Consider the following 23,914-nt stretch of genomic DNA (forward strand, 5'->3'; position numbering starts at 1 on the left):
TGTGCGTGTGTTGTTCTTTCTGCCTGACTATAAATGTATATGTGTACCTATATAATGTATGAGGAGGAGGAGGTTAGGATTTATGGCTGTTGCTAAATGGAGGAAGAGGCTAGTGTGTCTGCCTATTTATATGTCTGTCTGTCTGTCTAATGGAGGAAGCCGCACACTACTCGACCCACCTGGAGGGATGTCACTTGCCACCCTGAAGCAGCAGAGGGCGCCCCCATTGCAGGCTGAGGGGGACACTGGATGGAAATCCACAGGAGTGCCTTGGTAGCCTGCGAACCCCTCTTCTGCCCTCTGTGTAGCCGCCAAGGCCCGCCCCTTCCCCGCCCCGTGACCACCCCGCACCCGCCTACCGGGAGCCAGAAAACACAGAGATGTGCACTTCGTGTACCTCAGATAGCAGAGACCGAAGCCAGGACCGGCCAAGGAAGAGATTGGAGCAAATACACGGGCTCGGTGGGTCAGCCACGACTCCCCAGTGCAGCCCCTGACCGCACCGCACCGCACCGCCTCAGGGGCGCAGGCTGACCTGCAAACATGCATACAATGAACCTGGCGAAGGAGAGGCCCCCAAACCCCAGACCAACACCTTGTGGAGATGGGAGCAAACTGATCGGCTCACCCGAGGCCGTCCGCTCCCCGCGACATCCCTGTCCATGAACTCACCCCACCAGCATCCCAGGACCATACTGAGAAGGAGACTTAAATCCCGCAAACCTGGGCTAGCAGAGGCCGCCCCGAGGACAGGAGAGGGGGAGATGGGAGGAAAATGACCAACTCGCCTTGGCATCCCCCTTTACTGCTGTGCAGCCACCTCCTGGGCTGCTGACCTCTTCCCCTGACCTCACCACGCCCCTCCCTGAGCAGGCTGATCTCAAGGCCTTAAATGCCGTGAACCTGGGGGAGCGGAGGCAGTCCCCAGGCAAGGCAGCCTGGGACAAGGGAAGAAATCCTCTGGCTCTCGAGGTTCACCCTAGTCCCCTGTCGCGGCCGCCAAACCCCGTGTCCGGACAGCACCCTGCCTATAGTTTGTCTCTCTGTCTGACAGCCTGCCTGACTGACTAACTATTGGAGGATGGCAGAGGCTAGACTATGTGTGTGTGTGTGTCTGTTTATCTAACGTAGGAAGAGGCGACTAGATTGTCTCTCTCTCGGCCCGCAGAACTATCTAACTTTGTAACTATCTAGCTACCTTTCTACCTACCTAACTATCTATCTATCTAACTATCTATCTATCTATCTATCTATCTATCTATCTATCTATCTATCTATCTATCTTTCTATCTATCTTCTTATCTGCCTACAGGAGGCATAGCAGCAGGCTAGTGTGTCTTTTTATTAGTCTGTCTGTTGCAGGACGAGTTTTGTTTGTCTATGTACCTATCTAGCTATTTCAAGAAGAGAAGGAGATTAGTGTGTGTGTGTGTGCGTGTGTGCGTGTGTGGTTCTTTCTGTTTGACTATGTATGTATTTGTCTACCTGTAAAATGTATGAGGAAGAGAAGATTAGATTTATGGCTGTTGCTAAATGCAGGAAGAGGCTAGTGTGTCTGTGTATTTATATGTCTGTCTGTCTGTCTAATGGGGGAAGCCTCCCAGTACTAGACCCACTTGGAGGGATGCCAGTTGTCACCCTGAAGCAGCAGAGGGCACCCCCATTGCAGGCTGAGGGGGACACTGGATGGAAATCCACAGGCGTGCCTTGGCAGCCAGCGAACCCGCTTCAGCTGTCTATGTAGCCGCCACCGCCCCGCCCCTGACCCGCCCCGTGACCACCCCGCACCCGCCTACCGGGAGCCAGAAAACACAGAGATGTGCACTTCGTGTACCTCAGATAGCAGAGACCGAAGCCAGGACCGGCCAAGGAAGAGATTGGAGCAAATACACGGACTCGGTGGGTCAGCCACGACTCCTCAATGCAGCCCCTGACCGCACCGCACCGCCTCAGGGGCGCAGGCTGACCTGGAAACATGTATACAATGTACCTGGGGAAGGAAAGGCCCCCCCACGCCCAGACCAGGCCCTTGTGGAGATGGGAGCAAACTGATCGGCTCACCGGAGGCAGTCCGCTCCCCGTGACATCCCTTTCCCCTGAACTCACCTCACCAGCATCCCAGGACCATGCTGAAAAAGAGACTTAAATCCCGCATACCTGGTGTAGCAGAGGTCGCCCCGAGGCCAGGAGAGGGAGAGATGGGAGGAAAATGACCAACTCGCCGTGGCATCCCCCTTTACTGCTGTGCCGCCTCCGCCTATGCTGGCGACCTCTACCCCTGAACTCACCACGCCCCTCCCTGGAGCAGGTTGATGGCAAAGACTTAAATGCGGAGAACATGGGGGTGCGGAGGCCGTCCCCAGGCAAGGCAGCTTGGGATATGGGAGAATATCCTCGGGCTCTCGAGGGGCACCCTAGACCCCTTTCGCAGCCACCAAAACCCGGGTCCAGACCGCACCCTGCCTGAAGTGTGTCTGGCTGTCTGACAGCCTGCCTGACTGCCTATCTATTGGAGGGTGGGATAGGCTAGAGTATGTGTGTGTCTGTCTGTTTATCTAACGGAGGTGGAGGCCACTATTATGTCTCTCTCTTGGCCCGTAGAACTATCTACGTGTATAACTATGTACCTAACTACCTTCCTACCTATCTATGTATCTATGTATCTATCTATCTATCCATCTATCTATCTATCTTTCTATCTATCTATCAATCTATCTTTCTATCTTCTTATCTACCTACAGGAGGCATACCTGCAGGCTAGTGTGTCATTTTATTTGTCTCTCTGTTGCAGGAAGAGGTTTGTGTGTTTATGTACCTATCTACCTATTTCAGGAAGAGGAGGAGACTAGTGTGTGTGTGTGTGTGTGTGTGTGTGCGTGTGTTGTTCTTTCTGCCTGACTATAAATGTATATGTGTACCTATATAATGTATGAGGAGGAGGAGGTTAGGATTTATGGCTGTTGCTAAATGGAGGAAGAGGCTAGTGTGTCTGCCTATTTATATGTCTGTCTGTCTGTCTAATGGAGGAAGCCGCACACTACTCGACCCACCTGGAGGGATGTCACTTGCCACCCTGAAGCAGCAGAGGGCGCCCCCATTGCAGGCTGAGGGGGACACTGGATGGAAATCCACAGGAGTGCCTTGGTAGCCTGCGAACCCCTCTTCTGCCCTCTGTGTAGCCGCCAAGGCCCGCCCCTTCCCCGCCCCGTGACCACCCCGCACCCGCCTACCGGGAGCCAGAAAACACAGAGATGTGCACTTCGTGTACCTCAGATAGCAGAGACCGAAGCCAGGACCGGCCAAGGAAGAGATTGGAGCAAATACACGGGCTCGGTGGGTCAGCCACGACTCCCCAGTGCAGCCCCTGACCGCACCGCACCGCACCGCCTCAGGGGCGCAGGCTGACCTGCAAACATGCATACAATGAACCTGGCGAAGGAGAGGCCCCCAAACCCCAGACCAACACCTTGTGGAGATGGGAGCAAACTGATCGGCTCACCCGAGGCCGTCCGCTCCCCGCGACATCCCTGTCCATGAACTCACCCCACCAGCATCCCAGGACCATACTGAGAAGGAGACTTAAATCCCGCAAACCTGGGCTAGCAGAGGCCGCCCCGAGGACAGGAGAGGGGGAGATGGGAGGAAAATGACCAACTCGCCTTGGCATCCCCCTTTACTGCTGTGCAGCCACCTCCTGGGCTGCTGACCTCTTCCCCTGACCTCACCACGCCCCTCCCTGAGCAGGCTGATCTCAAGGCCTTAAATGCCGTGAACCTGGGGGAGCGGAGGCAGTCCCCAGGCAAGGCAGCCTGGGACAAGGGAAGAAATCCTCTGGCTCTCGAGGTTCACCCTAGTCCCCTGTCGCGGCCGCCAAACCCCGTGTCCGGACAGCACCCTGCCTATAGTTTGTCTCTCTGTCTGACAGCCTGCCTGACTGCCTAACTATTGGAGGATGGCAGAGGCTAGACTATGTGTGTGTGTGTCTGTTTATCTAACGTAGGAAGAGGCGACTAGATTGTCTCTCTCTCGGCCCGCAGAACTATCTAACTTTATAACTATCTACCTACCTTTCTACCTACCTAACTATCTATCTATCAAAATATCTATCTATCTATCTATCTATCTATCTATCTATCTATCTATCTATCTATCTATCTATCTATCTTTCTATCTATCTTCTTATCTGCCTACAGGAGGCATAGCAGCAGGCTAGTGTGTCTTTTTATTAGTCTGTCTGTTGCAGGACGAGTTTTGTTTGTCTATGTACCTATCTAGCTATTTCAAGAAGAGAAGGAGATTAGTGTGTGTGTGTGTGCGTGTGTGCGTGTGTGGTTCTTTCTGTCTGACTATGTATGTATTTGTCTACCTATAAAATGTATGAGGAAGAGAAGATTAGATTTATGGCTGTTGCTAAATGCAGGAAGAGGCTAGTGTGTCTGTGTATTTATATGTCTGTCTGTGTGTCTAATGGAGGAAGCCTCACAGTACTAGACCCACTTGGAGGGATGCCAGTTGTCACCCTGAAGCAGCAGAGGGCACCCCCATTGCAGGCTGAGGGGGACACTGCATGGAAATCCACAGGAGTGCCTTGGTAGCCTGCGAACCCCTCTTCTGCCCTCTGTGTAGCCGCCAAGGCCCGCCCCTTCCCCGCCCCGTGACCACCCCGCACCCGCCTACCGGGAGCCAGAAAACACAGAGATGTGCACTTCGTGTACCTCAGATAGCAGAGACCGAAGCCAGGACCGGCCAAGGAAGAGATTGGAGCAAATACACGGGCTCGGTGGGTCAGCCACGACTCCTCAATGCAGCCCCTGACCACACCGCACCGCCTCAGGGGCGCAGGCTGACCTGGAAGCATGTATACAATGTACCTGGGGAAGGAAAGGCCCCCCCACGCCCAGACCAGGCCCTTGTGGAGATGGGAGCAAACTGATCGGCTCACCGGAGGCAGTCCGCTCCCCGTGACATCCCTTTCCCCTGAACTCACCTCACCAGCATCCCAGGACCATGCTGAAAAAGAGACTTAAATCCCGCATACCTGGTGTAGCAGAGGTCGCCCCGAGGCCAGGAGAGGGAGAGATGGGAGGAAAATGACCAACTCGCCGTGGCATCCCCCTTTACTGCTGTGCCGCCTCCGCCTATGCTGGCGACCTCTACGCCTGAACTCACCACGCCCCTCCCTGGAGCAGGTTGATGGCAAAGACTTAAATGCGGAGAACATGGGGGTGCGGAGGCCGTCCCCAGGCAAGGCAGCTTGGGATATGGGAGAATATCCTCGGGCTCTCGAGGGGCACCCGAGTCCCCTTTCGCAGCCACCAAAACCCGGGTCCAGACCGCACCCTGCCTGAAGTGTGTCTGGCTATCTGACAGCCTGCCTGACTGCCTAACTATTGGAGGGTGGGATAGGCTAGAGTATGTGTGTGTCTGTCTGTTTATCTAACGGAGGTGGAGGCCACTATTATGTCTCTCTCTTGGCCCGTAGAACTATCTACGTGTATAACTATGTACCTAACTACCTTCCTACCTATCTATGTATCTATGTATCTATCTATCTATCCATCTATCTATCTATCTTTCTATCTATCTATCAATCTATCTTTCTATCTTCTTATCTACCTACAGGAGGCATACCTGCAGGCTAGTGTGTCATTTTATTTGTCTCTCTGTTGCAGGAAGAGGTTTGTGTGTTTATGTACCTATCTACCTATTTCAGGAAAAGGAGGAGACTAGTGTGTGTGTGTGTGTGTGTGTGTGTGCGTGTGCTGTTCTTTTTGCCTGACTATAAATGTATATGTGTACCTATATAATGTATGAGGAGGAGGAGGTTAGGATTTATGGCTGTTGCTAAATGGAGGAAGAGGCTAGTGTGTCTGTGTATTTATATGTCTGTCTGTCTGTTTAATGGGGGAAGCCTCCCAGTACTAGACCCACTTGGAGGGATGCCAGTTGTCACTCTGAAGCAGCAGAGGGCACCCCCATTGCAGGCTGAGGGGGACACTGGATGGAAATCCACAGGCGTGCCTTGGCAGCCAGCGAACCCGCTTCAGCTGTCTATGTAGCCGCCACCGCCCCGCCCCTGACCCGCCCCGTTACCACCCCGCACCCGCCTACCGGGAGCCAGAAAACACAGAGATGTGCACTTCGTGTACCTCAGATAGCAGAGACCGAAGCCAGGACCGGCCAAGGAAGAGATTGGAGCAAATACACGGGCTCGGTGGGTCAGCCACGACTCCTCAATGCAGCCCCTGACCACACCGCACCGCCTCAGGGGCGCAGGCTGACCTGGAAGCATGTATACAATGTACCTGGGGAAGGAAAGGCCCCCCCCACGCCCAGACCAGGCCCTTGTGGAGATGGGAGCAAACTGATCGGCTCACCGGAGGCAGTCCGCTCCCCGTGACATCCCTTTCCCCTGAACTCACCTCACCAGCATCCCAGGACCATGCTGAAAAAGAGACTTAAATCCCGCATACCTGGTGTAGCAGAGGTCGCCCCGAGGCCAGGAGAGGGAGAGATGGGAGGAAAATGACCAACTCGCCGTGGCATCCCCCTTTACTGCTGTGCCGCCTCCGCCTATGCTGGCGACCTCTACCCCTGAACTCACCACGCCCCTCCCTGGAGCAGGTTGATGGCAAAGACTTAAATGCGGAGAACATGGGGGTGCGGAGGCCGTCCCCAGGCAAGGCAGCTTGGGATATGGGAGAATATCCTCGGGCTCTCGAGGGGCACCCTAGTCCCCTTTCGCAGCCACCAAAACCCGGGTCCAGACCGCACCCTGCCTGAAGTGTGTCTGGCTATCTGACAGCCTGCCTGACTGCCTATCTATTGGAGGGTGGGATAGGCTAGAGTATGTGTGTGTCTGTCTGTTTATCTAACGGAGGTGGAGGCCACTATTATGTCTCTCTCTTGGCCCGTAGAACTATCTACGTGTATAACTATGTACCTAACTACCTTCCTACCTATCTATGTATCTATGTATCTATCTATCTATCCATCTATCTATCTATCTTTCTATCTATCTATCAATCTATCTTTCTATCTTCTTATCTACCTACAGGAGGCATACCTGCAGGCTAGTGTGTCATTTTATTTGTCTCTCTGTTGCAGGAAGAGGTTTGTGTGTTTATGTACCTATCTACCTATTTCAGGAAGAGGAGGAGACTAGTGTGTGTGTGTGTGTGTGTGTGTGCGTGTGTTGTTCTTTCTGCCTGACTATAAATGTATATGTGTACCTATATAATGTATGAGGAGGAGGAGGTTAGGATTTATGGCTGTTGCTAAATGGAGGAAGAGGCTAGTGTGTCTGCCTATTTATATGTCTGTCTGTCTGTCTAATGGAGGAAGCCGCACACTACTCGACCCACCTGGAGGGATGTCACTTGCCACCCTGAAGCAGCAGAGGGCGCCCCCATTGCAGGCTGAGGGGGACACTGGATGGAAATCCACAGGAGTGCCTTGGTAGCCTGCGAACCCCTCTTCTGCCCTCTGTGTAGCCGCCAAGGCCCGCCCCTTCCCCGCCCCGTGACCACCCCGCACCCGCCTACCGGGAGCCAGAAAACACAGAGATGTGCACTTCGTGTACCTCAGATAGCAGAGACCGAAGCCAGGACCGGCCAAGGAAGAGATTGGAGCAAATACACGGGCTCGGTGGGTCAGCCACGACTCCCCAGTGCAGCCCCTGACCGCACCGCACCGCACCGCCTCAGGGGCGCAGGCTGACCTGCAAACATGCATACAATGAACCTGGCGAAGGAGAGGCCCCCAAACCCCAGACCAACACCTTGTGGAGATGGGAGCAAACTGATCGGCTCACCCGAGGCCGTCCGCTCCCCGCGACATCCCTGTCCATGAACTCACCCCACCAGCATCCCAGGACCATACTGAGAAGGAGACTTAAATCCCGCAAACCTGGGCTAGCAGAGGCCGCCCCGAGGACAGGAGAGGGGGAGATGGGAGGAAAATGACCAACTCGCCTTGGCATCCCCCTTTACTGCTGTGCAGCCACCTCCTGGGCTGCTGACCTCTTCCCCTGACCTAACCACGCCCCTCCCTGAGCAGGCTGATCTCAAGGCCTTAAATGCCGTGAACCTGGGGGAGCGGAGGCAGTCCCCAGGCAAGGCAGCCTGGGACAAGGGAAGAAATCCTCTGGCTCTCGAGGTTCACCCTAGTCCCCTGTCGCGGCCGCCAAACCCCGTGTCCGGACAGCAACCTGCCTATAGTTTGTCTCTCTGTCTGACAGCCTGCCTGACTGCCTAACTATTGGAGGATGGCAGAGGCTAGACTATGTGTGTGTGTGTGTCTGTTTATCTAACGTAGGAAGAGGCGACTAGATTGTCTCTCTCTCGGCCCGCAGAACTATCTAACTTTATAACTATCTACCTACCTTTCTACCTACCTAACTATCTATCTATCTAACTATCTATCTATCTATCTATCTATCTATCTATCTATCTATCTATCTTTCTATCTATCTTCTTATCTGCCTACAGGAGGCATAGCAGCAGGCTAGTGTGTCTTTTTATTAGTCTGTCTGTTGCAGGACGAGTTTTGTTTGTCTATGTACCTATCTAGCTATTTCAAGAAGAGAAGGAGATTAGTGTGTGTGTGTGTGCGTGTGTGCGTGTGTGGTTCTTTCTGTCTGACTATGTATGTATTTGTCTACCTATAAAATGTATGAGGAAGAGAAGATTAGATTTATGGCTGTTGCTAAATGCAGGAAGAGGCTAGTGTGTCTGTGTATTTATATGTCTGTCTGTGTGTCTAATGGAGGAAGCCTCACAGTACTAGACCCACTTGGAGGGATGCCAGTTGTCACCCTGAAGCAGCAGAGGGCACCCCCATTGCAGGCTGAGGGGGACACTGCATGGAAATCCACAGGAGTGCCTTGGTAGCCTGCGAACCCCTCTTCTGCCCTCTGTGTAGCCGCCAAGGCCCGCCCCTTCCCCGCCCCGTGACCACCCCGCACCCGCCTACCGGGAGCCAGAAAACACAGAGATGTGCACTTCGTGTACCTCAGATAGCAGAGACCGAAGCCAGGACCGGCCAAGGAAGAGATTGGAGCAAATACACGGGCTCGGTGGGTCAGCCACGACTCCTCAATGCAGCCCCTGACCGCACCGCACCGCCTCAGGGGCGCAGGCTGACCTGGAAACATGTATACAATGTACCTGGGGAAGGAAAGGCCCCCCCACGCCCAGACCAGGCCCTTGTGGAGATGGGAGCAAACTGATCGGCTCACCGGAGGCAGTCCGCTCCCCGTGACATCCCTTTCCCCTGAACTCACCTCACCAGCATCCCAGGACCATGCTGAAAAAGAGACTTAAATCCCGCATACCTGGTGTAGCAGAGGTCGCCCCGAGGCCAGGAGAGGGAGAGATGGGAGGAAAATGACCAACTCGCCGTGGCATCCCCCTTTACTGCTGTGCCGCCTCCGCCTATGCTGGCGACCTCTACCCCTGAACTCACCACGCCCCTCCCTGGAGCAGGTTGATGGCAAAGACTTAAATGCGGAGAACATGGGGGTGCGGAGGCCGTCCCCAGGCAAGGCAGCTTGGGATATGGGAGAATATCCTCGGGCTCTCGAGGGGCACCCTAGACCCCTTTCGCAGCCACCAAAACCCGGGTCCAGACCGCACCCTGCCTGAAGTGTGTCTGGCTGTCTGACAGCCTGCCTGACTGCCTATCTATTGGAGGGTGGGATAGGCTAGAGTATGTGTGTGTCTGTCTGTTTATCTAACGGAGGTGGAGGCCACTATTATGTCTCTCTCTTGGCCCGTAGAACTATCTACGTGTATAACTATGTACCTAACTACCTTCCTACCTATCTATGTATCTATGTATCTATCTATCTATCCATCTATCTATCTATCTTTCTATCTATCTATCAATCTATCTTTCTATCTTCTTATCTACCTACAGGAGGCATACCTGCAGGCTAGTGTGTCATTTTATTTGTCTCTCTGTTGCAGGAAGAGGTTTGTGTGTTTATGTACCTATCTACCTATTTCAGGAAGAGGAGGAGACTAGTGTGTGTGTGTGTGTGTGTGTGTGTGCGTGTGTTGTTCTTTCTGCCTGACTATAAATGTATATGTGTACCTATATAATGTATGAGGAGGAGGAGGTTAGGATTTATGGCTGTTGCTAAATGGAGGAAGAGGCTAGTGTGTCTGCCTATTTATATGTCTGTCTGTCTGTCTAATGGAGGAAGCCGCACACTACTCGACCCACCTGGAGGGATGTCACTTGCCACCCTGAAGCAGCAGAGGGCGCCCCCATTGCAGGCTGAGGGGGACACTGGATGGAAATCCACAGGAGTGCCTTGGTAGCCTGCGAACCCCTCTTCTGCCCTCTGTGTAGCCGCCAAGGCCCGCCCCTTCCCCGCCCCGTGACCACCCCGCACCCGCCTACCGGGAGCCAGAAAACACAGAGATGTGCACTTCGTGTACCTCAGATAGCAGAGACCGAAGCCAGGACCGGCCAAGGAAGAGATTGGAGCAAATACACGGGCTCGGTGGGTCAGCCACGACTCCCCAGTGCAGCCCCTGACCGCACCGCACCGCACCGCCTCAGGGGCGCAGGCTGACCTGCAAACATGCATACAATGAACCTGGCGAAGGAGAGGCCCCCAAACCCCAGACCAACACCTTGTGGAGATGGGAGCAAACTGATCGGCTCACCCGAGGCCGTCCGCTCCCCGCGACATCCCTGTCCATGAACTCACCCCACCAGCATCCCAGGACCATACTGAGAAGGAGACTTAAATCCCGCAAACCTGGGCTAGCAGAGGCCGCCCCGAGGACAGGAGAGGGGGAGATGGGAGGAAAATGACCAACTCGCCTTGGCATCCCCCTTTACTGCTGTGCAGCCACCTCCTGGGCTGCTGACCTCTTCCCCTGACCTCACCACGCCCCTCCCTGAGCAGGCTGATCTCAAGGCCTTAAATGCCGTGAACCTGGGGGAGCGGAGGCAGTCCCCAGGCAAGGCAGCCTGGGACAAGGGAAGAAATCCTCTGGCTCTCGAGGTTCACCCTAGTCCCCTGTCGCGGCCGCCAAACCCCGTGTCCGGACAGCACCCTGCCTATAGTTTGTCTCTCTGTCTGACAGCCTGCCTGACTGCCTAACTATTGGAGGATGGCAGAGGCTAGACTATGTGTGTGTGTGTGTCTGTTTATCTAACGTAGGAAGAGGCGACTAGATTGTCTATCTCTCGGCCCGCAGAACTATCTAACTTTATAACTATCTAGCTACCTTTCTACCTACCTAACTATCTATCTATCTAACTATCTATCTAACTATCTATCTATCTATCTATCTATCTATCTATCTATCTATCTATCTATCTTTCTATCTATCTATCTTTCTATCTATCTTCTTATCTGCCTACAGGAGGCATAGCAGCAGGCTAGTGTGTCTTTTTATTAGTCTGTCTGTTGCAGGACGAGTTTTGTTTGTCTATGTACCTATCTAGCTATTTCAAGAAGAGAAGAAGATTAGTGTGTGTGTGTGTGCGTGTGTGCGTGTGTGGTTCTTTCTGTCTGACTATGTATGTATTTGTCTACCTATAAAATGTATGAGGAAGAGAAGATTAGATTTATGGCTGTTGCTAAATGCAGGAAGAGGCTAGTGTGTCTGTGTATTTATATGTCTGTCTGTCTGTCTAATGGGGGAAGCCTCCCAGTACTAGACCCACTTGGAGGGATGCCAGTTGTCACCCTGAAGCAGCAGAGGGCACCCCCATTGCAGGCTGAGGGGGACACTGGATGGAAATCCACAGGCGTGCCTTGGCAGCCAGCGAACCCGCTTCAGCTGTCTATGTAGCCGCCACCGCCCCGCCCCTGACCCGCCCCGTGACCACCCCGCACCCGCCTACCGGGAGCCAGAAAACACAGAGATGTGCACTTCGTGTACCTCAGATAGCAGAGACCGAAGCCAGGACCGGCCAAGGAAGAGATTGGAGCAAATACACGGACTCGGTGGGTCAGCCACGACTCCTCAATGCAGCCCCTGACCGCACCGCACCGCCTCAGGGGCGCAGGCTGACCTGGAAACATGTATACAATGTACCTGGGGAAGGAAAGGCCCCCCCACGCCCAGACCAGGCCCTTGTGGAGATGGGAGCAAACTGATCGGCTCACCGGAGGCAGTCCGCTCCCCGTGACATCCCTTTCCCCTGAACTCACCTCACCAGCATCCCAGGACCATGCTGAAAAAGAGACTTAAATCCCGCATACCTGGTGTAGCAGAGGTCGCCCCGAGGCCAGGAGAGGGAGAGATGGGAGGAAAATGACCAACTCGCCGTGGCATCCCCCTTTACTGCTGTGCCGCCTCCGCCTATGCTGGCGACCTCTACCCCTGAACTCACCACGCCCCTCCCTGGAGCAGGTTGATGGCAAAGACTTAAATGCGGAGAACATGGGGGTGCGGAGGCCGTCCCCAGGCAAGGCAGCTTGGGATATGGGAGAATATCCTCGGGCTCTCGAGGGTCATCCAATTCCCCTTTCGCAGCCACCAAAACCTGGGACCAGACCGCACCCTGCCTGAAGTGTGTCTGGCTGTCTGACAGCCTGCCTGACTGCCTATCTATTGGAGGATGGGATAGGCTAGAGTATGAGTGTGTCTGTCTATTTATCTAACGGAGTAGGAGGCCACTATTATGTCTCTCTCTTGGCCCGCAGAACTATCTACGTGTATAACTATGTACCTAACTACCTTCCTACCTATCTATGTATCTATGTATCTATCTATCCATCTATCTATCTATCAATCTATCTTTCTATCTTCTTATCTACCTACAGGAGGCATACCTGCAGGCTAGTGTGTCATTTTATTTGTCTCTCTGTTGCAGGAGGAGGTTTGTGTGTTTATGTACCTATCTACCTATTTCAGGAAGAGGAGGAGAAAAGAGTGTGTCTGTGTGTGTGTGTGTGTGCGTGTGTTGTTCTTTTGCCTGACTGTAAATGTATATGTGTACCTATATAATGTATGAGGAGGAGGAGGTTAGGATTTATGGCTGTTGCTAAATGGAGGAAGAGGCTAGTGTGTCTGCCTATTTATATGTCTGTCTCTGTCTAATGGAGGAAGCCGCACACTACTCGACCCACCTGGAGGGATGTCACTTGCCACCCTGAAGCAGCAGAGGGCGCCCCCATTGCAGGTTGAGGGGGACACTGGATGGAAATCCACAGGAGTGCCTTGGTAGCCTGCGAACCCCTCTTCTGCTCTCTGTGTAGCCGCCAAGGCCCGCCCCTTCCCCGCCCCGTGACCACCCCGCACCCGCCTACCGGGAGCCAGAAAACACAGAGATGTGCACTTCGTGTACCTCAGATAGCAGAGACCGAAGCCAGGACCGGCCAAGGAAGAGATTGGAGCAAATACACGGGCTCGGTGGGTCAGCCACGACTCCCCAGTGTAGCCCCTGACCGCACCGCACCGCACCGCCTCAGGGGCGCAGGCTGACCTGCAAACATGCATACAATGAACCTGGCGAAGGAGAGGCCCCCAAACCCCAGACCAACACCTTGTGGAGATGGGAGCAAACAGATCGGCTCACCCGAGGCCGTCCATTCCCAACGACATCCCTGTCCATGAACTCACCCCAAAAGCATCCCAGGACCATGCTGAGAAGGAGAGTTAAATCCCGCAATCCTGGGGTAGCAGAGGCCGCCCCGAGGACAGGAGAGGGGGAGGTGGGAGGAAAATGACCAACTCGCCTTGGCATCTCCCTTTACTGCTGTGCCGCCTCCTCCTATGCTGCTGACCTCTTCCCCTGACTTCACCAAGCCCCTCCCTGGAGCACGCTGATCTCAAAGCCTTAAATGCCGTGAACATGGGGGAGTGGAGGCAGCCCCCAGGCAAGGCAGCCTAGGACAAGGGAAGATATCCTCTGGCTTGCGAGGTTCACCCTAGTCCCCTGTCGCGGCCGCCACACCCCGTGTCCGGACAGCACCAAGACTGTAGTTTCTCTCTCTGTCTGACAGCCTGCCTGACTGCCTATCTATTGGAGGATGGCAGAGGCTAGACTATGTGTGTGTGTGTCTGTTTATCTAACGGAGGAGGAGGCCACTAGTATGTCTCTCTCTGGGCCCGCAGAACTATCTAACTTTATAACTATGTACCTACCTATCTACCTACCTAACTATCTATCTAACTATCTATATATCTATCTATCTATCTATCTATCTATCTATCTATCTATCTATCTATCTATCTATCTATCTTTCTATCTATCTACTTATCTGCCTACAGGAGGCATAGCAGCAGGCTAGTGTGTCTTTTTATTAGTCTGTCTGTTGCAGGACGAGTTTTGTTTGTCTATGTACCTATCTAGCTATTTCAAGAAGAGAAGGAGATTAGTGTGTGTGTGTGTGCGTGTGTGCGTGTGTGGTTCTTTCTGTCTGACTATGTATGTATTTGTCTACCTATAAAATGTATGAGGAAGAGAAGATTAGATTTATGGCTGTTGCTAAATGCAGGAAGAGGCTAGTGTGTCTGTGTATTTATATGTCTGTCTGTCTGTCTAATGGGGGAAGCCTCCCAGTACTAGACCCACTTGGAGGGATGCCAGTTGTCACCCTGAAGCAGCAGAGGGCACCCCCATTGCAGGCTGAGGGGGACACTGGATGGAAATCCACAGGCGTGCCTTGGCAGCCAGCGAACCCGCTTCAGCTGTCTATGTAGCCGCCACCGCCCCGCCCCTGACCCGCCCCGTGACCACCCCGCACCCGCCTACCGGGAGCCAGAAAACACAGAGATGTGCACTTCGTGTACCTCAGATAGCAGAGACCGAAGCCAGGACCGGCCAAGGAAGAGATTGGAGCAAATACACGGACTCGGTGGGTCAGCCACGACTCCTCAATGCAGCCCCTGACCGCACCGCACCGCCTCAGGGGCGCAGGCTGACCTGGAAACATGTATACAATGTACCTGGGGAAGGAAAGGCCCCCCCACGCCCAGACCAGGCCCTTGTGGAGATGGGAGCAAACTGATCGGCTCACCGGAGGCAGTCCGCTCCCCGTGACATCCCTTTCCCCTGAACTCACCTCACCAGCATCCCAGGACCATGCTGAAAAAGAGACTTAAATCCCGCATACCTGGTGTAGCAGAGGTCGCCCCGAGGCCAGGAGAGGGAGAGATGGGAGGAAAATGACCAACTCGCCGTGGCATCCCCCTTTACTGCTGTGCCGCCTCCGCCTATGCTGGCGACCTCTACCCCTGAACTCACCACGCCCCTCCCTGGAGCAGGTTGATGGCAAAGACTTAAATGCGGAGAACATGGGGGTGCGGAGGCCGTCCCCAGGCAAGGCAGCTTGGGATATGGGAGAATATCCTCGGGCTCTCGAGGGGCACCCTAGTCCCCTTTCGCAGCCACCAAAACCCGGGTCCAGACCGCACCCTGCCTGAAGTGTGTCTGGCTGTCTGACAGCCTGCGTGACTGCCTATCTATTGGAGGGTGGGATAGGCTAGAGTATGTGTGTGTCTGTCTGTTTATCTAACGGAGGTGGAGGCCACTATTATGTCTCTCTCTTGGCCCGTAGAACTATCTACGTGTATAACTATGTACCTAACTACCTTCCTACCTATCTATGTATCTATGTATCTATCTATCTATCCATCTATCAATCTATCTTTCTATCTTCTTATCTACCTACAGGAGGCATACCTGCAGGCTAGTGTGTCATTTTATTTGTCTCTCTGTTGCAGGAAGAGGTTTGTGTGTTTATGTACCTATCTACCTATTTCAGGAAGAGGAGGAGACTAGTGTGTGTGTGTGTGTGTGTGTGTGTGCGTGTGTTGTTCTTTCTGCCTGACTATAAATGTATATGTGTACCTATATAATGTATGAGGAGGAGGAGGTTAGGATTTATGGCTGTTGCTAAATGGAGGAAGAGGCTAGTGTGTCTGCCTATTTATATGTCTGTCTGTCTGTCTAATGGAGGAAGCCGCACACTACTCGACCCACCTGGAGGGATGTCACTTGCCACCCTGAAGCAGCAGAGGGCGCCCCCATTGCAGGCTGAGGGGGACACTGGATGGAAATCCACAGGAGTGCCTTGGTAGCCTGCGAACCCCTCTTCTGCCCTCTGTGTAGCCGCCAAGGCCCGCCCCTTCCCCGCCCCGTGACCACCCCGCACCCGCCTACCGGGAGCCAGAAAACACAGAGATGTGCACTTCGTGTACCTCAGATAGCAGAGACCGAAGCCAGGACCGGCCAAGGAAGAGATTGGAGCAAATACACGGGCTCGGTGGGTCAGCCACGACTCCCCAGTGCAGCCCCTGACCGCACCGCACCGCACCGCCTCAGGGGCGCAGGCTGACCTGCAAACATGCATACAATGAACCTGGCGAAGGAGAGGCCCCCAAACCCCAGACCAACACCTTGTGGAGATGGGAGCAAACTGATCGGCTCACCCGAGGCCGTCCACTCCCCGCGACATCCCTGTACATGAACTCACCCCACCAGCATCCCAGGACCATACTGAGAAGGAGACTTAAATCCCGCAAACCTGGGCTAGCAGAGGCCGCCCCGAGGACAGGAGAGGGGTAGATGGGAGGAAAATGACCAACTCGCCTTGGCATCCCCCTTTACTGCTGTGCAGCCACCTCCTGGGCTGCTGACCTCTTCCCCTGACCTCACCACGCCCCTCCCTGAGCAGGCTGATCTCAAGGCCTTAAATGCCGTGAACCTGGGGGAGCGGAGGCAGTCCCCAGGCAAGGCAGCCTGGGACAAGGGAAGAAATCCTCTGGCTCTCGAGGTTCACCCTAGTCCCCTGTCGCGGCCGCCAAACCCCGTGTCCGGACAGCACCCTGCCTATAGTTTGTCTCTCTGTCTGACAGCCTGCCTGACTGCCTAACTATTGGAGGATGGCAGAGGCTAGACTATGTGTGTGTGTGTGTCTGTTTATCTAACGTAGGAAGAGGCGACTAGATTGTCTCTCTCTCGGCCCGCAGAACTATCTAACTTTATAACTATCTAGCTACCTTTCTACCTACCTAACTATCTATCTATCTAACTATCTATCTATCTATCTATCTATCTATCTATCTATCTATCTTTCTATCTATCTTCTTATCTGCCTACAGGAGGCATAGCAGCAGGCTAGTGTGTCTTTTTATTAGTCTGTCTGTTGCAGGACGAGTTTTGTTTGTCTATGTACCTATCTAGCTATTTCAAGAAGAGAAGGAGATTAGTGTGTGTGTGTGTGCGTGTGTGCGTGTGTGGTTCTTTCTGTCTGACTATGTATGTATTTGTCTACCTATAAAATGTATGAGGAAGAGAAGATTAGATTTATGGCTGTTGCTAAATGCAGGAAGAGGCTAGTGTGTCTGTGTATTTATATGTCTGTCTGTCTGTCTAATGGGGGAAGCCACCCAGTACTAGACCCACTTGGAGGGATGCCAGTTGTCACTCTGAAGCAGCAGAGGGCACCCCCATTGCAGGCTGAGGGGGACACTGGATGGAAATCCACAGGCGTGCCTTGGCAGCCAGCGAACCCGCTTCAGCTGTCTATGTAGCCGCCACCGCCCCGCCCCTGACCCGCCCCGTGACCACCCCGCACCCGCCTACCGGGAGCCAGAAAACACAGAGATGTGCACTTCGTGTACCTCAGATAGCAGAGACCGAAGCCAGGACCGGCCAAGGAAGAGATTGGAGCAAATACACGGACTCGGTGGGTCAGCCACGACTCCTCAATGCAGCCCCTGACCGCACCGCACCGCCTCAGGGGCGCAGGCTGACCTGGAAACATGTATACAATGTACCTGGGGAAGGAAAGGCCCCCCCACGCCCAGACCAGGCCCTTGTGGAGATGGGAGCAAACTGATCGGCTCACCGGAGGCAGTCCGCTCCCCGTGACATCCCTTTCCCCTGAACTCACCTCACCAGCATCCCAGGACCATGCTGAAAAAGAGACTTAAATCCCGCATACGTGGTGTAGCAGAGGTCGCCCCGAGGCCAGGAGAGGGAGAGATGGGAGGAAAATGACCAACTCGCCGTGGCATCCCCCTTTACTGCTGTGCCGCCTCCGCCTATGCTGGCGACCTCTACCCCTGAACTCACCACGCCCCTCCCTGGAGCAGGTTGATGGCAAAGACTTAAATGCGGAGAACATGGGGGTGCGGAGGCCGTCCCCAGGCAAGGCAGCTTGGGATATGGGAGAATATCCTCGGGCTCTCGAGGGTCATCCAATTCCCCTTTCGCAGCCACCAAAACCTGGGTCCAGACCGCACCCTGCCTGAAGTGTGTCTGGCTGTCTGACAGCCTGCCTGACTGCCTATCTATTGGAGGATGGGATAGGCTAGAGTATGTGTGTGTCTGTCTATTTATCTAACGGAGTAGGAGGCCACTATTATGTCTCTCTCTTGGCCCGCAGAACTATCTACGTGTATAACTATGTACCTAACTACCTTCCTACCTATCTATGTATCTATGTATCTATCTATCCATCTATCTATCTATCAATCTATCTTTCTATCTTCTTATCTACCTACAGGAGGCATACCTGCAGGCTAGTGTGTCATTTTATTTGTCTCTCTGTTGCAGGAGGAGGTTTGTGTGTTTATGTACCTATCTACCTATTTCAGGAAGAGGAGGAGAAAAGAGTGTGTCTGTGTGTGTGTGTGTGTGCGTGTGTTGTTCTTTCTGCCTGACTGTAAATGTATATGTGTACCTATATAATGTATGAGGAGGAGGAGGTTAGGATTTATGGCTGTTGCTAAATGGAGGAAGAGGCTAGTGTGTCTGCCTATTTATATGTCTGTCTGTCTGTCTAATGGAGGAAGCCGCACACTACTCGACCCACCTGGAGGGATGTCACTTGCCACCCTGAAGCAGCAGAGGGCGCCCCCATTGCAGGCTGAGGGGGACACTGGATGGAAATCCACAGGAGTGCCTTGGTAGCCTGCGAACCCCTCTTCTGCTCTCTGTGTAGCCGCCAAGGCCCGCCCCTTCCCCGCCCCGTGACCACCCCGCACCCGCCTACCGGGAGCCAGAAAACACAGAGATGTGCACTTCGTGTACCTCAGATAGCAGAGACCGAAGCCAGGACCGGCCAAGGAAGAGATTGGAGCAAATACACGGGCTCGGTGGGTCAGCCACGACTCCCCAGTGCAGCCCCTGACCGCACCGCACCGCACCGCCTCAGGGGCGCAGGCTGACCTGCAAACATGCATACAATGAACCTGGCGAAGGAGAGGCCCCCAAACCCCAGACCAACACCTTGTGGAGATGGGAGCAAACAGATCGGCTCACCCGAGGCCGTCCATTCCCAACGACATCCCTGTCCATGAACTCACCCCACAAGCATCCCAGGACCATGCTGAGAAGGAGACTTAAATCCCGCAATCCTGGGGTAGCAGAGGCCGCCCCGAGGACAGGAGAGGGGGAGATGGGAGGAAAATGACCAACTCGCCTTGGCATCTCCCTTTACTGCTGTGCCGCCTCCTCCTATGCTGCTGACCTCTTCCACTGACTTCACCAAGCCCCTCCCTGGAGCACGCTGATCTCAAAGCCTTAAATGCCGTGAACATGGGGGAGTGGAGGCAGCCCCCAGGCAAGGCAGCCTGGGACAAGGGAAGATATCCTCTGGCTTGCGAGGTTCACCCTAGTCCCCTGTCGCGGCCGCCACACCCCGTGTCCGGACAGCACCATGACTGTAGTTTCTCTCTCTGTCTGACAGCCTGCCTGACTGCCTATCTATTGGAGGATGGCAGAGGCTAGACTATGTGTGTGTGTGTCTGTTTATCTAACGGAGGAGGAGGCCACTAGTATGTCTCTCTCTGGGCCCGCAGAACTATCTAACTTTATAACTATGTACCTACCTATTTACCTACATAACTATCTATCTAACTATCTAACTATCTATCTATCTATCTATCTATCTATCTATCTATCTATCTATCTATCTATCTATCTATCTTTCTATCTATCTTCTTATCTGCCTACAGGAGGCATAGCAGCAGGCTAGTGTGTCTTTTTATTAGTCTGTCTGTTGCAGGACGAGTTTTGTTTGTCTATGTACCTATCTAGCTATTTCAAGAAGAGAAGGAGATTAGTGTGTGTGTGTGTGCGTGTGTGCGTGTGTGGTTCTTTCTGTCTGACTATGTATGTATTTGTCTACCTATAAAATGTATGAGGAAGAGAAGATTAGATTTATGGCTGTTGCTAAATGCAGGAAGAGGCTAGTGTGTCTGTGTATTTATATGTCTGTCTGTCTGTCTAATGGGGGAAGCCTCCCAGTACTAGACCCACTTGGAGGGATGCCAGTTGTCACCCTGAAGCAGCAGAGGGCACCCCCATTGCAGGCTGAGGGGGACACTGGATGGAAATCCACAGGCGTGCCTTGGCAGCCAGCGAACCCGCTTCAACTGTCTATGTAGCCGCCACCGCCCCGCCCCTGACCCGCCCCGTGACCACCCCGCACCTGCCTACCGGGAGCCAGAAAACACAGAGATGTGCACTTCGTGTACCTCAGATAGCAGAGACCGAAGCCAGGACCGGCCAAGGAAGAGATTGGAGCAAATACACGGACTCGGTGGGTCAGCCACGACTCCTCAATGCAGCCCCTGACCGCACCGCACCGCCTCAGGGGCGCAGGCTGACCTGGAAACATGTATACAATGTACCTGGGGAAGGAAAGCCCCCCCCACGCCCAGACCAGGCCCTTGTGGAGATGGGAGCAAACTGATCGGCTCACCGGAGGCAGTCCGCTCCCCGTGACATCCCTTTCCCCTGAACTCACCTCACCAGCATCCCAGGACCATGCTGAAAAAGAGACTTAAATCCCGCATACGTGGTGTAGCAGAGGTCGCCCCGAGGCCAGGAGAGGGAGAGATGGGAGGAAAATGACCAACTCGCCGTGGCATCCCCCTTTACTGCTGTGCCGCCTCCGCCTATGCTGGCGACCTCTACCCCTGAACTCACCACGCCCCTCCCTGGAGCAGGTTGATGGCAAAGACTTAAATGCGGAGAACATGGGGGTGCGGAGGCCGTCCCCAGGCAAGGCAGCTTGGGATATGGGAGAATATCCTCGGGCTCTCGAGGGTCATCCAATTCCCCTTTCGCAGCCACCAAAACCTGGGACCAGACCGCACCCTGCCTGAAGTGTGTCTGGCTGTCTGACAGCCTGCCTGACTGCCTATCTATTGGAGGATGGGATAGGCTAGAGTATGAGTGTGTCTGTCTATTTATCTAACGGAGTAGGAGGCCACTATTATGTCTCTCTCTTGGCCCGCAGAACTATCTACGTGTATAACTATGTACCTAACTACCTTCCTACCTATCTATGTATCTATGTATCTATCTATCCATCTATCTATCTATCAATCTATCTTTCTATCTTCTTATCTACCTACAGGAGGCATACCTGCAGGCTAGTGTGTCATTTTATTTGTCTCTCTGTTGCAGGAGGAGGTTTGTGTGTTTATGTACCTATCTACCTATTTCAGGAAGAGGAGGAGAAAAGAGTGTGTCTGTGTGTGTGTGTGTGTGCGTGTGTTGTTCTTTCTGCCTGACTGTAAATGTATATGTGTACCTATATAATGTATGAGGAGGAGGAGGTTAGGATTTATGGCTGTTGCTAAATGGAGGAAGAGGCTAGTGTGTCTGCCTATTTATATGTCTGTCTGTCTGTCTAATGGAGGAAGCCGCACACTACTCGACCCACCTGGAGGGATGTCACTTGCCACCCTGAAGCAGCAGAGGGCGCCCCCATTGCAGGCTGAGGGGGACACTGGATGGAAATCCACAGGAGTGCCTTGGTAGCCTGCGAACCCCTCTTCTGCTCTCTGTGTAGCCGCCAAGGCCCGCCCCTTCCCCGCCCCGTGACCACCCCGCACCCGCCTACCGGGAGCCAGAAAACACAGAGATGTGCACTTCGTGTACCTCAGATAGCAGAGACCGAAGCCAGGACCGGCCAAGGAAGAGATTGGAGCAAATACACGGGCTCGGTGGGTCAGCCACGACTCCCCAGTGTAGCCCCTGACCGCACCGCACCGCACCGCCTCAGGGGCGCAGGCTGACCTGCAAACATGCATACAATGAACCTGGCGAAGGAGAGGCCCCCAAACCCCAGACCAACACCTTGTGGAGATGGGAGCAAACAGATCGGCTCACCCGAGGCCGTCCATTCCCAACGACATCCCTGTCCATGAACTCACCCCACAAGCATCCCAGGACCATGCTGAGAAGGAGACTTAAATCCCACAATCCTGGGGTAGCAGAGGCCGCCCCGAGGACAGGAGAGGGGGAGATGGGAGGAAAATGACCAACTCGCCTTGGCATCTCCCTTTACTGCTGTGCCGCCTCCTCCTATGCTGCTGATCTCTTCCCCTGACTTCACCAAGCCCCTCCCTGGAGCACGCTGATCTCAAAGCCTTAAATGCCGTGAACATGGGGGAGTGGAGGCAGCCCCCAGGCAAGGCAGCCTGGGACAAGGGAAGATATCCTCTGGCTTGCGAGGTTCACCCTAGTCCCCTGTCGCGGCCGCCACACCCCGTGTCCGGACAGCACCTTGACTGTAGTTTCTCTCTCTGTCTGACAGCCTGCCTGACTGCCTATCTATTGGAGGATGGCAGAGGCTAGACTATGTGTGTGTGTGTCTGTTTATCTAACGGAGGAGGAGGCCACTAGTATGTCTCTCTCTGGGCCCGCAGAACTATCTAACTTTATAACTATGTACCTACCTATTTACCTACATAACTATCTATCTAACTATCTAACTATCAATCTATCTATCTATCTATCTATCTATCTATCTATCTATCTATCTATCTATCTATCTATCTTTCTATCTATCTTCTTATCTGCCTACAGGAGGCATAGCAGCAGGCTAGTGTGTCTTTTTATTAGTCTGTCTGTTGCAGGACGAGTTTTGTTTGTCTATGTACCTATCTAGCTATTTCAAGAAGAGAAGGAGATTAGTGTGTGTGTGTGTGCGTGTGTGCGTGTGTGGTTCTTTCTGTCTGACTATGTATGTATTTGTCTACCTATAAAATGTATGAGGAAGAGAAGATTAGATTTATGGCTGTTGCTAAATGCAGGAAGAGGCTAGTGTGTCTGTGTATTTATATGTCTGTCTGTCTGTCTAATGGGGGAAGCCTCCCAGTACTAGACCCACTTGGAGGGATGCCAGTTGTCACCCTGAAGCAGCAGAGGGCACCCCCATTGCAGGCTGAGGGGGACACTGGATGGAAATCCACAGGCGTGCCTTGGCAGCCAGCGAACCCGCTTCAGCTGTCTATGTAGCCGCCACCGCCCCGCCCCTGACCCGCCCCGTGACCACCCCGCACCCGCCTACCGGGAGCCAGAAAACACAGAGATGTGCACTTCGTGTACCTCAGATAGCAGAGACCGAAGCCAGGACCGGCCAAGGAAGAGATTGGAGCAAATACACGGACTCGGTGGGTCAGCCACGACTCCTCAATGCAGCCCCTGACCGCACCGCACCGCCTCAGGGGCGCAGGCTGACCTGGAAACATGTATACAATGTACCTGGGGAAGGAAAGGCCCCCCCACGCCCAGACCAGGCCCTTGTGGAGATGGGAGCAAACTGATCGGCTCACCGGAGGCAGTCCGCTCCCCGTGACATCCCTTTCCCCTGAACTCACCTCACCAGCATCCCAGGACCATGCTGAAAAAGAGACTTAAATCCCGCATACCTGGTGTAGCAGAGGTCGCCCCGAGGCCAGGAGAGGGAGAGATGGGGGGAAAATGACCAACTCGCCGTGGCATCCCCCTTTACTGCTGTGCCGCCTCCGCCTATGCTGGCGACCTCTACCCCTGAACTCACCACGCCCCTCCCTGGAGCAGGTTGATGGCAAAGACTTAAATGCGGAGAACATCGGGGTGCGGAGGCCGTCCCCAGGCAAGGCAGCTTGGGATATGGGAGAATATCCTCGGGCTCTCGAGGGTCATCCAATTC

This window comes from Camelus bactrianus, chromosome 29, assembly GCF_048773025.1.
Source record: "Camelus bactrianus isolate YW-2024 breed Bactrian camel chromosome 29, ASM4877302v1, whole genome shotgun sequence".
Classification (NCBI taxonomy): Eukaryota; Metazoa; Chordata; class Mammalia; order Artiodactyla; family Camelidae; genus Camelus; species Camelus bactrianus.